The sequence below is a fragment of the Salmo salar genome, chromosome 21 (genome assembly GCF_965601325.2).
Source record: "Salmo salar chromosome 21, fSalSal1, whole genome shotgun sequence".
Classification (NCBI taxonomy): Eukaryota; Metazoa; Chordata; class Actinopteri; order Salmoniformes; family Salmonidae; genus Salmo; species Salmo salar.
The window spans coordinates 15,684,564-15,699,614 of NC_138311.1; the positions used below are offsets into that span (position 1 = coordinate 15,684,564).

At 42.9% G+C, this 15,051-nt stretch overlaps 1 long non-coding RNA gene across 1 annotated transcript; it reads right to left on the reverse strand.

Moving 5' to 3' along the window:
* Positions 1-382: 382 nt before the first annotated feature.
* Positions 383-10,841, reverse strand: LOC106581726 (uncharacterized). Its single transcript, XR_014381996.1, has 4 exons — positions 9,340-10,841; positions 8,998-9,066; positions 1,016-1,148; positions 383-839 (listed from the first exon to the last, which is right to left on the reverse strand). It is a non-coding gene; the product is annotated as an uncharacterized LOC106581726 (long non-coding RNA).
* Positions 10,842-15,051: the final 4,210 nt, after the last annotated feature.

Sequence of the window (15,051 nt, forward strand, 5' to 3'; positions counted from 1 at the left end):
AACTTGAGACATTTGTAGCATTAGGTTGTGTGACAAAACTGCACATTTTAGAGTAACCTGTTATTGTCCCCAGCACATGGTGCACCTGTGTAATGACAATACTGTTTAATCAGCTTTTTGATATGCCACAACTGTCAGCCGGATAGATTATCTTTGCAAAGGAGAAATGTTTACTAACAGGGATGTAAACAAATTTGTGCACAAAATTTGAGAGAAATAAGCTTTTTGTGCGTATCTTTTATTTCAGCTCATGAAACATGGGACCAAAACTTCACATGTTGAGATTATATTTTTGTTCAGTATATTTAGTACAGTTTTGTCTAAAAATGATAGCTTTTTAACAGAAATTCACTTGCTCCTCTGATATACATTAAGCAGACCATTCAGACTCCAGTTTAGTTTATTCCAACAAAATCCCAATGCACATTATGTAAAGTTATGCACACGACATCACACGACTCATTCGTGGATAATCACTGTAATTTAATCAATAGTATAGAACTGTGCAATGAACCGATTGTCAGTAATCACATTGTACAAATTTGGCTTGATTCTGAAATGTGAGCTCTTCAGATAAACGCATTACTCATGTGCACTAATCTATTACTGAGTGGCTTTCCAACGGCCAATAGTCATCTTCAGACCATTACTGAGTGGATTTACAACAGCCAATAGCAGTCTTCAGACCATTACTATCTGGCAGTCCAACGGCCAATAGCGGTCTTCAGGCTCCTGTTGGGCGTGACCAAAATGGTTGGTAAGGTAGGTTGGTCATGGGACTGGGGCGGTCTTAGCGCTGATCCAACTCTCAACGGTCTCGTTCTCATAGGAATATCCATCTGTTGATTTTAGACACACATTTTATACATCAGACATTGACATAATTACTTTTATAGGCTATGTACAGTATAATAATTGGAGCAGGTTACAAGTGCTAAAATAAATAGGCCACATTAGCATTGATGAACAAGGACATGTATATGCGGCACAGATGTGTTTATGCCCTTTCCCTCACCTGCAGCGATGACAGGGTCCTTCAACACCTCTGGTGATGGGACAGAGGAACTCATCTGGAGCACCTGGTCCCGTCAACGCTGCTTTCAGAGCCTCCACCTTCCTCAAGACTTTACCATATGGAGACCCACAGACTGCAGCAAAACAACATTATAAGACACTGTCCAATCTGTATCGCTGAAGCATTACAGATCGTGCGATAGGGATAGTCATTTCCGATTGAGCCAGCATGTGCAGCGTTTACAATGAATGCAGTCTTGCCTTCTAATTTCAATCACGCTCTGACGCTGAACTTCCGCGACACGGAGTGAATGGAGCCCCTATTTGTGGTAAAACCATCCCGAGTCATTTGGAGTTAGAGGCAGCTTTAGGGAAATTTACCTCTACCGTAATAGTACATTTTACTAGAACAGAACGCATCGTGTGTGTGGACATTTATGAATGGAAAAGCCATTCTGAGACACTCTAATGGCAGTGCTTCCATAGACAGGCCCTCGTTATTTGTGCTAGGAAGCCCAATGTCACGGAGGTGACTGCATCTACTGCTCAATAAAACGTGTCTCCTTACTACTGGGTTTCCCAGATAAGATACACATTCATACATCTGACTGGGACTCCCCGTCCTCCGTCTTCACAGAAACAGCGGGAAGGAGACTGATGACTCACAGCCTGTAGATGGTTTTAAAGCTCTGCTTTTCAAAAGCAGCAGGTGACTGAATATATCTCCTGAGGATTTCTTGGATCTGTCATAAGTGTTGGAACATTCCGCGGTTAGAGAGCCAGTTACCAGGAAGATGTGCGCTATCACTTGGCACACGGCGAAGCGACTGCTGCTCAATCGCATTTTCACTCCTAAAGCCTACAGTCCCACAATGGAATGGGTTTGAATAGTGCATCATCCCCAGGGCCAAAGATTTGAGGTGGGTACCAGTATGTCAACAGCAGGTGCCAATAGGCCACCTTTATGAGAGTCCCAGCCACAGTGACGCCTGCCTCCTACAGATAGTGTCCGTGGCTGCAGTGTGGATGATTCAGGGAAGGCATATGTTTAGACAGTAGACAGTCTCATTGTTAGGCCATTCTGCAGGGACCAGGATGTAAACCAAGGAATGATCAGTTCCACAATCAGACCTCTTCCTGTGGAAGACCTGGTCCTACATATGGAATGCTCTGTTTGTTAATCAAGGTTAAGTTGCCTAGTGCCTCAGCGCTCAAGGGAAACGGGTCCTTTACACAAACAACACATCAGAGCTGAGGTAAGGATCAGACAGGCGGCTGTGTTGGTGGAGGGAAAGAAAGAAACCGCGAGACGTGCCACACGTCACTGAGCTTATGGCACGAGGCTATGATGACTTCAGCGTTTTGATAGATTTAATTAACTAGCCCTCACCTGCAATCATGCAGAACCCCCCCCCCCCCCCTTGAGAAATGATGTGATTGGAAGAAACCCAGTGCAGATACAGCACTATAGATAGGGCACTGCAATCACAAATGGTTTAAATCCCAGTGGGGACAGTAGCCAATCAAAATGTCTTCTTTCAATGACTTGCTGAACCCATTAGTCATTCAATTTACTAATGTGGATAAGAGAATACACATCTACGTGCAATATGTTTCTTTCTTTGTGCCTGCATTGCCGCAAATGAGATGACATTCACGATTGTTTGCGAAAAGAAACACTATTGGCTATTTACTAACCCCCACCGTTGCCAATCACTGTACCAAGACTACACCGGCAAAGCACCATCAACTGGAATGCGGCAGCCTGATGTTAGCTGTAGACGGTGGGTTGTTGTACCAGAGAAGCCTCCCCTAAGCCGCAACAGAGATCTGGTGAACGATGTCTGTGAAGAACTTTTTTTTTGTTCATGAATATTTCATGAAGGAGCGCGGTGAGAATCTCATTTATTTCAGTGTGTATCCACAAACAGCATCTTCAGGCAATCATACGGTATGCACAGCGGAAAGGACAGTGTGTTTTTAGAGACGTATCGTCTCCTTAGTCCTGATGTCATTTGTAATGATGCAGACTGTTTCCCAAAACTATAGTCTGCATGACAGTATCTCAATCTATTGCAATCATATCACAGTGAAGACAGAACAAACCCATACTTTTCGACCTAGCAAGCATGGTTGAGGTAATAGCATGAACCAGCTAATTCTGTCCAAATCCATAAATCAAATTTTCGGAGGGATTATCCAGTCATTTGATGAAATTGTCACAAGCAACTTATATAAGCAAGTAATAGACTTGGCAGCCTTAAAGCAGATTTACAGATGTATTTTGGGAGCATTGTGGGAAGATTAGAACTCAGATAAAAGCCTCTGTGGCATGCATTCCATTCCAATAGAAAAGCACTGTAAAAGCATAATTCAGTAAATCCCATGGGTCCACTCCTGGGTCCCTTCATTACAAATGAGGAGTGGAGGCCTCAGGTCAGACATGCCTGAGATCTGTGTGTTCTGAGTGTCATGCAGTGGTGGCTGGTGGCACTTTAAAAATCGGAGGACGGGCTCATAGTAATGGCTGGAAGGGAATGAATGGAATGTTGCGAAACACATCAAAGACAGGGGGCCGTCGATGTTGTTGGCTGTGAAGGTGGTGACCAGCTCGTCCATGCTCTCCACACTCAGCCAGGCTGAGATGTCCTCGGGCCAATCGCTCACCAGCAGCCTTGAGTGACCTGGTCCTGACAGCTTCCTTCCTGTTCCTGGGGAACACGCACAAACACAGGAAGGGAGGACGGGCCTTCCCACGTGCACTCCCGCTGTTTCCTGCAATACTACTTATCAGATTCCTACAAACACTTCCCACACATTCCACAGAAAGAAGGCCCTCCCTCAATATGATGTTTTCACCAAGGGATAGACAAGGCCTGGCTTCACCAGATGATAAATTGTGTAATTTCTTCATTTGAAATGGCTAATTGGAAAAGCATTGGTGTAAAGAGGATGCTGGCTTAGACTGTGTCATAGACTGGATCATAATAGAACGGGTACAAAGGTATCCTTTCAACCTTGTTGATATTATGTCACATAATATTTCTGGGGAAAGGCTTGTTGAAACTCCCAATCCAATTACACTCAAAATAGAAATGGAGAACAGTACAGTACATAAGATATGTGTAATTTTGCATCTAAAACAAAGATATTCATTGTGTCGTAATCCAGGTGTACGGATAAGGAAGAAATCTGTTTACTGGAAACAATGGCTAATGAAAGGAATTCACACTAGGTGATCTATACAATGGTCATACTCAGATTTGGTCCAAAAAGATATGGAAGACAAGGGAAATTTCTGGAAATATTTACAATTGAGAGAATGTCTGTTAACCAGCTCTCAATTAAATCCAGGAAAGAATCCAATAGTGGAATATTTGGAATAAACCCAAACATAAAAACAGCCATTTGTTAACTCAATATTTTGTCATTTGCACAGTAAAGACTGTATAAACCTTAGGACAATATGGCAAACTGATCTTAAATGTGAAATTGAGGATGATCCCTTGTTTGCTCCCAAGTGCCGCAGCGGTCTAAGGCACTGCATCGCAGTGCTAGACGTGTCACTACAGACCCTGGTTTGATCCCGGGCTGTATCACAACCGGCCGTGATCGGGAGTCCCATAGGGCGGCGCACAATTGGCCCAGCGTCGTTCTGGTTAGGGTTTGGCCGGTATTATAAATAAGAATTGTTAACTGACTTGCCCAGTTAAATAAAACGTGTTTTATTTTTGATAAAGATTTTGGCTGACTAAGGGTGGAACATAAGGGAAGCCAGGGGGACGCTCAGTCAATACAACATACCAAATACGTTCTGTTGGACTACAACAAGGCTTCATACGTCGGGGTTGATCGACGATAATATGTGCTAGAAATGTCAACAAGACACTGGGACATTCTTAAACGCAAATTGGGAATGTACATTAGTGCTACCTTTCTGGAAGGATATTCTGAAATATTTGGGAGAATGTCGGGAACAACAATCCCAATTTCACTAAGAATATGTCTATTAGGTGGCAGAACAAAATTACCTAATGTATCAAGTGAAGGATTTGCACTGGACTGTCGGTATCATTACAGCGACTAGATTGATCCTTAGACGTTGGAAAGGCCATGCCACTACTATTCTGAAACAGTGGATAGAATCAATGCTGGATGTGGCATTTTATGAACAACCGCTTGCTAGATTCACTGGTAGAAATTAACATTTGAAGAGAATCTTTGTCATGTCGTTTCTGGGAATGGGAGGTGATGCCCATGTGGTATAGTAATACTGCGTTTGTGAACCCATTTTGTGTTGTAGCTTATATGATGCTGAAGTAGTATTAGATTGTGTATGTGTGTTATGCTGGAGGGTATGTCTGGATGTCTTGCTCAATGTTTTTATGATCTACAATGTGTTTGTTTGATGAAGATTTTTTTAAATTAATTATATACTTCCCAAAAAAGGAAGCCCTCCTGTGCTGATAACAAATTACCATTAATTCTAGCATGCCGCGATAAAAGACAGACAAGTACTTTCTAACCTGTTCACCCAAATATACATCCTCTTTTTATAAACAGCACGGTAATCACATTTGCATGCCCTGGAAATATTTATCAGTCTTCCTCAGAGCCTCCCTCCCCTTGACAATGTTGTGTTTTTCTGGCCTTCGCAGGCACCCTGTTCATCAGAGGCAACCTTCCCACGACATTGTGCGAGCGGCTATCATTTCTCATGTTTTGCTAAGATAAAATGCACACTGTTGTGTCGCAGTGCCTGCTAATGACACCACACAGCACCGTGCTTTACGTTTCCCATTATTAGGCTCTGAATGATAACAGCGGGACTACTGGAGTTATTTCTCATTAACACATTTGCTTTTCCTCGCCTCTCTCGTTCCTTCCCCTTCACCCTCCATCGCGTTCTCTTTTCTTCCCTATCTGTTATTTTTAGTTATTCACTATCGCTTGCTTGTCCATCTGGCCAAAATAACACCACCACTGACTTCCCCATTGAATTCCACTCTCAGAAGCAAACATGTGGACGGAGGCTTAATTGGAGGGAGGCTTAATGATGTTATGGTGAAACAGCAGCAGCACTTTGACTCAAAACATACCAGAACAGTAAGTGCCCTCTTATCAAGTTTGCTTGTACTATACAGTAACAACTCCTCTCTCCACAGCATCCCAAATGGCACCCTATAGTACACAATACAGGCAATAGATTGCCATTTGAGACACACACCCAGCGTCTCTGTGGCTGACTGGCTCTTAGGAAGGTTACTTAGACTCGCCGACCAGTTTATTAGGTACACCCGTCCAGTACCTGGTCGGACCCCCTTTGCCTCCAAAACATCCTGAATTCTTCGGAGCGTGGATTCTACAAGTCGGAAACGTTCCACATGGATGTTGTTCCATGCTGACGCGATGGCATCACACAGTTGCTGAAGATTGGACGGCGGTACACCAACGCCACCAGCCTGTACCGTTGACACCAGGCAGGATGGGGCCATGGACTCATGCTGCTTACGCCAAATCCTGACTCTGCCATCAGCATGACGCAACAGGAACCAGGATTCGTTGGACCAGGCAATGTTTTTCCACTCCTCAACTGTCCAGTGTTGATGATAGCTGCCCACTGGAGCCGCTTCTTGTTTTTAGCTGATAGGAGTGGAACCCGGTGTGGTCGTCTGCTGCAATAGCCCATCCATGACAATGATCAACGAGTTGTACTTTCCAAGATGCCGTCCTCACACCACTGTTGTACTGCGCCATTATTTGTCTGTTTGTGGCCCGCCTGTTAGCTTGCATGATTTTTGCCACCGTTTCGACCTCTCCTATCAACTAGCTGTTTTTGCCGACAGGACTGCTGCTGACTGGATGTTTTTTGTTTGTCGTACCATTCTCGGTAAACCCCAGACACTGTTGTGCGTGAAAAGCCCAGGAGGGCAGCCGCTTTTAAGATACTGGATCTGGTGTGTCTGTCATGACAATAATACCACCCTCAAAGTCACTTAGAATGGGCAAAATGAGTGACCTAACATTCAATGGAACAGTAACTGAATGCCTCGATGCCTGTCTGCCTGCTTTATATAGCAAGCCACGTGACTCACTGTTCGTAGGTGCGATCTATTTTTGTGAACGGGGTGTCCGGTAAGTGTAAATATCGTTGGAGCCTACTGTAGCCGACTGGGGGGGTTAGGGAAGCTGTGCCAAGACTGGAGAGGGTTCTTTTTTTATCTGGAGGGGTTCCACTCTTGGACTGGCTCCCATGTACAGGCCTCTTCATCATCCATCTCTCACTTTACAAGACATCATAATTTATTTTCACTGCCTCCTCCACTCATCCATTTATTGACCCAGTATCTGGGTGAATTTTCCCCTATGTACAGATCTAGGATCAGCTTCCCTTCTCCCAACATACCCCATTAGTGAGGGAAAATGCAAAACTGACCCAAGATCAGCGTCTATGGGTAACTTCACCCCACTCCCAGTATCTGGAGGCTGCTGCTCCTGACCCTCCCTACATTCCATAGGCTAAGTTGCCACAGGGGATGGGGGGGACATGTTCCCCCCAATACTCAGGACATGTTGATTCGTCCCCCCAATAATTTCTTTAAAATAAAAAATATATAGTTTTGTGGGTCATAAGTAATGTCAAAATGTGTAGAATTTCAGGAAATTAGCTTTAACTGTCAAATTTGGCCACAAAAAAAAACGGTCCAGCTCCTTTTTCTCAATTTTCAAGCAGAAAGAGAGTGTGCCTTTGGTGGTTCATCGATGTGTCATTGTGTTATTTTCTCATGCGTGCCTCGACCGTATGTGTTGATGTCATTTCACAGGACTTGTTTTCGGTAAGATCGGTAAGAAATGGCACTTCTGTAGCCAAATATCTTAATCATAATTTTGTTTTTAAGCATTAAATGACCTGGTATGATAGTGCATTGACCAGTTATACAGCTTAAAGCAGTTATTTTTGTCTTTTTGCCCAATGTCGACCTTTAAAAGAACTGTCCAGTGTTTCCAGATTTCTATGAAATATGACCTATAATTAATTACAATATGAGTGAAATAGTTTTTCTTCCCAAAATGTTTTATTAAGTAGGTTAAACAACAGCTTTTCTGTGTTGGAATGGTGTGGGCGTGTACCCCAACAACAGAATAGTGTGGGCGTGTACCCCAACAACAGAATAGTGTGGGTGTATACCAGACATTCTCTATGAGGAAATAGCAAGAATTTTATAAACAGTCTGCTTGCGTTACAAGTTTGAGGTGGGGTTTTTGAAGTGTTTTTTTTTTATTTATCCAATTGATGCTTTAGAAACAAATATAAGAATAGGATGAGTCAACAACATTATTTGGGTATGAGTTAACCGAATATTACTGCAAAATGTTCTCTTATCCTCATGGCAAAATGTGAAGAATAGCATGAGATGAGCTATAAAACAGCACCGTTTTCTCTCTGCCCTATGGCAAGATGTGTGTAATTGGTTTTTCCAGCAGGACAATGCTCCATGCCACACATCCAGGTCAATCAAGGTGTTGATGGAGGACCACCAGATCAAGACCCTGTCATGGCCAGCCCAATCTCCAGACCTGAACCCCATTGAAAACCTCTGGAATGTGATCAAGAGGAAGATGGATGGTCACAAGCCATCAAACAAAGCCGAGCTGCTTGAATTCTTGCGCCAGGAGTGGCATAAAGTCACCCAACATCAATGTGAAAGACTGGTGGAGAGCTGTGATTGAAAATCAGGGTTATTCCACCAAATATTGATTTCTGAACTCTTCCTAAGTTAAAACATTAGTATTGTGTTGTTTAAAAATGAATATGAACTTATTTTCTTTGCATTATTCAAGGTCTGACATCACTGCATCTTTTTTGTTATTTTGACCAGTTGTAATTTTCTGCAAATAAATATTTTTATTTGGAATTTGGGAGAAATGTTGTCAGTAGTTTATAGAATAAAACAAAAATGTTCATCTTACCCAAACACATACCTTTGAATAGTAAAACCAGAGAAACTGATCATTTTTCAGTGGTCTCTGGCCTCTTAACTGTTTCCAGAGCTGTTTAAAAACAAAAAGAAATTGGGAGACTTCCACTTATCCTTCCACTTACACTGTGTTTTCAAAATACCCCTCTGAATACCTATCAAGAGAGGCATAACAAGTCATGTCAAACTGTACAATTGCAGGAAATGCGTTTTAAAATGTTGAAAAGTCCGGGGGAGGACCACCCCGAACCCCGTCTATTGTTCATCCCCTCCAATATCTATACCACAATTTTGCCCTTGCACCAATCACTGGGTATAATGATAACATTTTCCTTTGTGTTCTTACCTTGACATGAGGGGTTCCTGGATTCAGCTAGAAATCACCAGAAAACACTAAATCACTTTCGAAGGAGACTGCGTTCAAAGAGCGATAGAGAGAGCTTGGAATGTGCTCTGTCAACATGTCCACTCTCAGAAGGAAACCCTCTGTAAACACTAGTCTAGCTAGGCCCTGATGTCAAAACACACAGCTGCATTCTGGTGCAGTGCTTTTTTAAGTTTTAACGTACATGTGCACAAGTACAGTGAAATGCCTTTCTTGCAACCTCTAAACCTCTAATACTAAAAATAACATAAGGTAGAACAAAAACACAATAAATACAAATAAGAAATTAAAAGAACACGAGAAAGTAAGTAAGCTGCTGTTGCCATACCAAGCAGTGATGCAGCCAGTCAAGATGCTCTGTGGTGCAGCTGTAGAACTTTTGAGGATTTGAGAGCCCATGCCAAACTTTTTCAACCTCCTGAGAGGGAAGAGGTGCTGTCGCGCCTTCTTTACGACTGAGTGCGTGGACTTATATTTCCCTCACTAACTTTAAACATCAGCTATCTGAGCAGCTAACCGATCGCTGCAGCTGTACATAGCCCATCTGTAAATAGCCCATCCAATCTACCTACATCATCCCCATATTGTTTTTATTTACTTTTCTGCTCTTTTGCACACCAGTATTTCTACTTGCACATCATCATCTGCACGTCTATCACTCCAGTGTTAATTTGCTAAATTGTAATTACTTCGCTACTATGGCCTATTAATTACCTTACCTCCTCACTCCATTTGCACACACTGTATATAGACTTTCTTTTTTTCTATTGTGTTATTGACTGTACGCTTGTTTATTCCATGTGTGACTCTGTGTTGTTGTTTGTGTCGCACTGCTTTGCTTTATCTTGGCCAGGTCGCAGTTGTAAATGAGAACTTGTTCTCAACTGGCCTACCTGGTTAAATAAAGGTGAAATAAAGAAAATTGAAAAAGTCCTTAGTGATTTGGACCCCACTGCAGTCCCGTCAATGTGGGCGTGCTCGCCCCCCGTTTCCTGTAGTCCACGATCAGCTCCTTGGCACCATGCCAGGTCACTGACTTCCTCCATGTAGGCTGTCTCATCGTCGCCAGTGATCAGGCCTACCACCGCCGTGTCGTCAGAAAACTTGATGATGGTGTTGGAGTCGTGCTTGGCCATGCAGTCATGGGTGAACAAGGAGTACAGGAGAGGACTAAGCACACACCCCTGTGGGGCCCCTGTGTTGAGGATCAGCGTGGCGGAGGTGATGTTGCCTACCCTCACTACCTGGGGGCGGCCCGTCATGAAATCCAGGATCCAGTTGCAGAGGGAGGTGTTCAGTCCCAGGGTCCTAAGCTTGGTGACGAGCTTGGAGGGGACAATGGTGTTGAACACTGAGCTTTTTATGTCTCTCTGTTGTGCCCTCTGCCAGTGACAGATGTTGACCGTCTTGTCCGTGGATCCAGTGACCATCCATGGCAGGGTTGGAGAGAAGGCACAGGCTGTCACAAATCTAAGAGAAGGCGGGAAATAATTCAGTGCGTTTGATACATACAGTTGCAGTGAGTTATAAAACAACAGGGGGTAACAGGCTGGTACCTATTATGATGGCTCAACGTGTGAAGAAGAACTCCATTGCTCTACAAAGGGAGAAAAACAAACACTGACCAAGAATAAAGTCTGCTATTTCTAACTGTTAAGAGACTGATTTGTACCAGAGCAACAGTGGCGTGTGGATGGATACATCTGTTTAAAAAGCAAAACACAACTTACTAAGACCACATCAAAGACTGGTTTTACATACCACATTGTACACCGTCACAGTCTTATCCACGGTGCTGTTGGAAAAAAAAACAACAGTGATTTATTTTATTCATTCCAACAGCTCAGCAGTACAAGACACAACACAGAAAGAACAGAAATGAAGCCAAACTTCTACTTCACCAACTAACACAAGCAACAGATTATTGACAACGGTAAATTCTGCTATGTAAAGGCTTCAGAGTAGAGACCCCCTAGTGGTCAAATATGGGAAAAGCACTATTTAAAAGAAAGTACGTATATATTACAGTATACCACCAGTTTATTCCAACTGAATAGGGATTGAAGAAATATTTGGTCACGCCTTACATTATAGTGCTGTTATTGCTGTGTATATATTCCTACAAGAAGCCTAGGGTTAGAGTATCTCTGGTCCAGGGCATTTGTGAAGGCTCAGCATTAGCAAGCCTGACAAACACCCTGGACCAGAGCTATGGTTATGGTTAAGGCTTGGGTAATGAGAGGACGGATGGCTTTACCCCTGAGACAAGCAGCTCTCCGTCATATGAGAAGATACAGGAGAGCACAGGGGCTGACTGGCCAGTCAGAGCGGTGCAGCTGCATCTCACAGCCTGGGAATCAATAACTCAAAGACCTCCTGTAGAGAAGACCTCACCACCCACATCCCACTGTCTGTCCCACTGACCCCCCCTCTGACTATCCCTTCCCCGACCACAGCTGGATGAACAAGTTAAAGAAGGCTGTCAGTAACCACTCGGCAGGTAAGGGTGCTTCTCTAGTGCTCTCGAGCGGCTAGATGTTCTTTACTATTCGGGCCATCAGATTTGCCACCAATGCTTCTTATAGGACACATCACTGCACTCTATACTCCTCTGTGAACTGGTCATCTCTGTTTACCCGTCGCAAGACCCACTGGTTGATGCTTATTTATAAAACCCTCTTAGGCCTCACTCCCCCCTATCTGAGATACCTACTGCAGCCCTCATCCTCCACATACAACACCCGTTCTGCCAGTCACATTCTGTTAAAGGTCCCCAAAGCAAACACATCCCTGGGCCACTCATATTTTCAGTTCGCTGCAGCTAGCGACTGGAACGAGCTGCAACAAACACTCAAACTGGACAGTTTTATCTCAATCTCTTCATTCAAAGACTCAATCATGGACACTCTTACTGACAGTTGTGGCTGCTTCGCCTGATGTATTGTTGTCTCTACCTTATTGCCCTTTGTGCTGTTGTCTGTGCCCAATAATGTTTGTACCCTGTTTTGTGCTGCTACCATGTTGTGTTGCTACCATGCTGTGTTGTCATGTTGTATTGCTACCATGCTGTGTTGTCATGTGTTGCTGCCTTTCTGTTTTCTTGTCTTAGTTCTCTCTTTATGTAGTGTTGTCTCTCTTGTCGTGATGTGTGTTGTTGCTTTTTAAATACCAGTCCCCCGTCCCCACAGGAGGCCTTTTGCCTTTTGGTAGGCTGTCATTATAAATACGAATTTGTTCTCAACTGACTTCCCTAGTTAAATAAAGGTTCAATACATAAAACCACTGAACAACACTCTGAACACTGATGCCGGGGTTCAATGCAAGGTGCTTTATACATAAATGTTATGGTTTGTATGGAGACCTTTGCCTGTCACCTTTATAAAATGCATTTGTCAGTTGTCCAGTGCACTGCTCTATAACGCGCCTTGAATTTAATCCTGGCTGTACTGTCCCTTGAGGAGAAGGCTACACACTATACATACTGCATTTTAATTCGGTTATGCCAAATTATTTATTTGCTGGTTGACAACCAAGCACTGTGGTAAAACAATTGTCCTTTTTCAAATTCATCTGATCTACATGAAATGTTTTCCTCCTGGCAAGATTCAAAATCAGTCATTTATTATTTTTAATTGCTTTTAATTTGGCCTATACAGGCTGAGTAAGTAGTGATGGCCATGTGGCTATTAAAATTCACAGCGAATAAAGAGAAGGTAATTATATTTCTAAAACATAAAAAATGACAGGAAAATAAAGGGAAGGAAACATGAATAATAGCACATCAACACCAGGAAGCAGAATTGCCAGTTCAATTGAAAGGTTACTGACATAAAAGAGAACCGGAAAAATTGACTATAAATATTCCTCCCATCCAAAAGACAATTTCCTCTGAAAGTGGAACAATAACCATGTGAGGCACAGCGCCTTGGTATGCACTGCCCATTCTGCAGCCTATGAGTGGCCAATGTTCTCTGGTTTCATTCCCTGTGCTGCTGTGTGCTTCCTTTAGTGTGCTGCTGCCCGAAGACAAAGGCACCACAACACATCCCTGTGGAACACCACTCAGTATGCACATCTCACCCAGGAACTGCTGTTACCACAGCAACAGAGACACGATAGCCACTATATAAGTAGCACAAGACCATACACCACTTTCCAAAAGGTAATGCAAGGCCTACTATCTGGCCATTCAGGCCCATTCTAATATTTGTTCAGTTCATGGTGCTAACCTGTTGCACTCTCTATAACCACTGTGGCCCTGCTGGTCATCTATGGACGTTTGAACATCTTGAAGAACGATCTGGCCTTAATGGCCATGTACTATTATAGGTCCCGTGTGGCTCAGTTGGTAGAGCATGGTGTTTGCAACGCCAGGGTTGTGGGTTCGATTCCCACAGGGGACCAGGATGAAAAAGAAAAGAAAAAAAATGTATGAAATGTATGCACTCACTACTGTAAGTCGCTCTGGATAAGAGCGTCTGATAAATGACTAAAATGTAAATGTAATAATATCCACCTGGCACAGCCAGAAGAGAACTGCCCACCCATCACAACCTGGTTCCTCTCTAGGTTTCTTCCCAAGTTCCAGGCTTTCTAGGGAGTTTTCCTAGTCACCGTGCTTCTACATCTGCATTGCTCTCTGGGGTTTGAGGCTGGGTTTCTGTATAAGCACTGTGTGACAAACTGCTGAGGTGAAAAGGGCTTTATAAATACATTTGATTGATCGATGGCAGTGTTTGTGGTTTGTTAAAAGGGCACGATTGCTTCCATTTGTATGCTGTTCATTGGATTGTTGACTGTTGGCTACGGTTATGGAATGGGCAGATGCATTAAAATACTGTATATCAGATGCTGATCACAGTCCAAAACAGAGACCAGATATTGGATTCTATAAGAACTAGTATGTGTGAAATACAGAAGAGTAACTGTAAACAATGTTTGTATACATTTATTGATTTTCAAATTGGAACATATATATCTTAAACCCACTGGGAAGATACATGCTGGTCTTCAATCTGATATGTCTGAAAGCAATCTATTATTGATGAGGGTTTTTTTGCAGCGCTGATGCGGTTTGTTCTAAAACACTAATGCAATTATTTTATTCTGTGCAGACGATGCTGTACTCAATCTCGCTATCTATTCCTGTGTGTGCGTAGCAGAAGCCAGACCAGCCTACGTGCTATAGCATGCTGTGATACGATCCATATCTTCAGTTGACTGTCCTGTCCACAGGAGGCCAATCGAAACTGCACTGAACTGAGATCTGTGAAGGCGCGGCGGAACAAACCCGGCACATTGACTCTCCATCAGAATAATAATGTTTACTTTCGAGGAAGAAAACATAATAGGCTGGTGCTTATCTTTTTGAAGTGTTGGGAACTATGAGAATACATTTTAGGCAATATCTACAATTCAACTGTGACAATTATAGGATTAGATGGTTTGCATTGAAAATAGGAACGGATTATGTTTATGATTGATGAATGGTAAAACAATGTTTCAACAGTTGTGAGACATTAATAACTGTGCGGTTAGAACATTTGGTTATAATAATAAAACCTTCCAATGGTTATCTCTTTATTTAAGTCCCCACTGAGACTGCCATGAAGCTCTAGGAGCGCCAGAGAAAGGTTTTTCTTCTAAATAAAGTAATTTATAGTCTGAATTTTA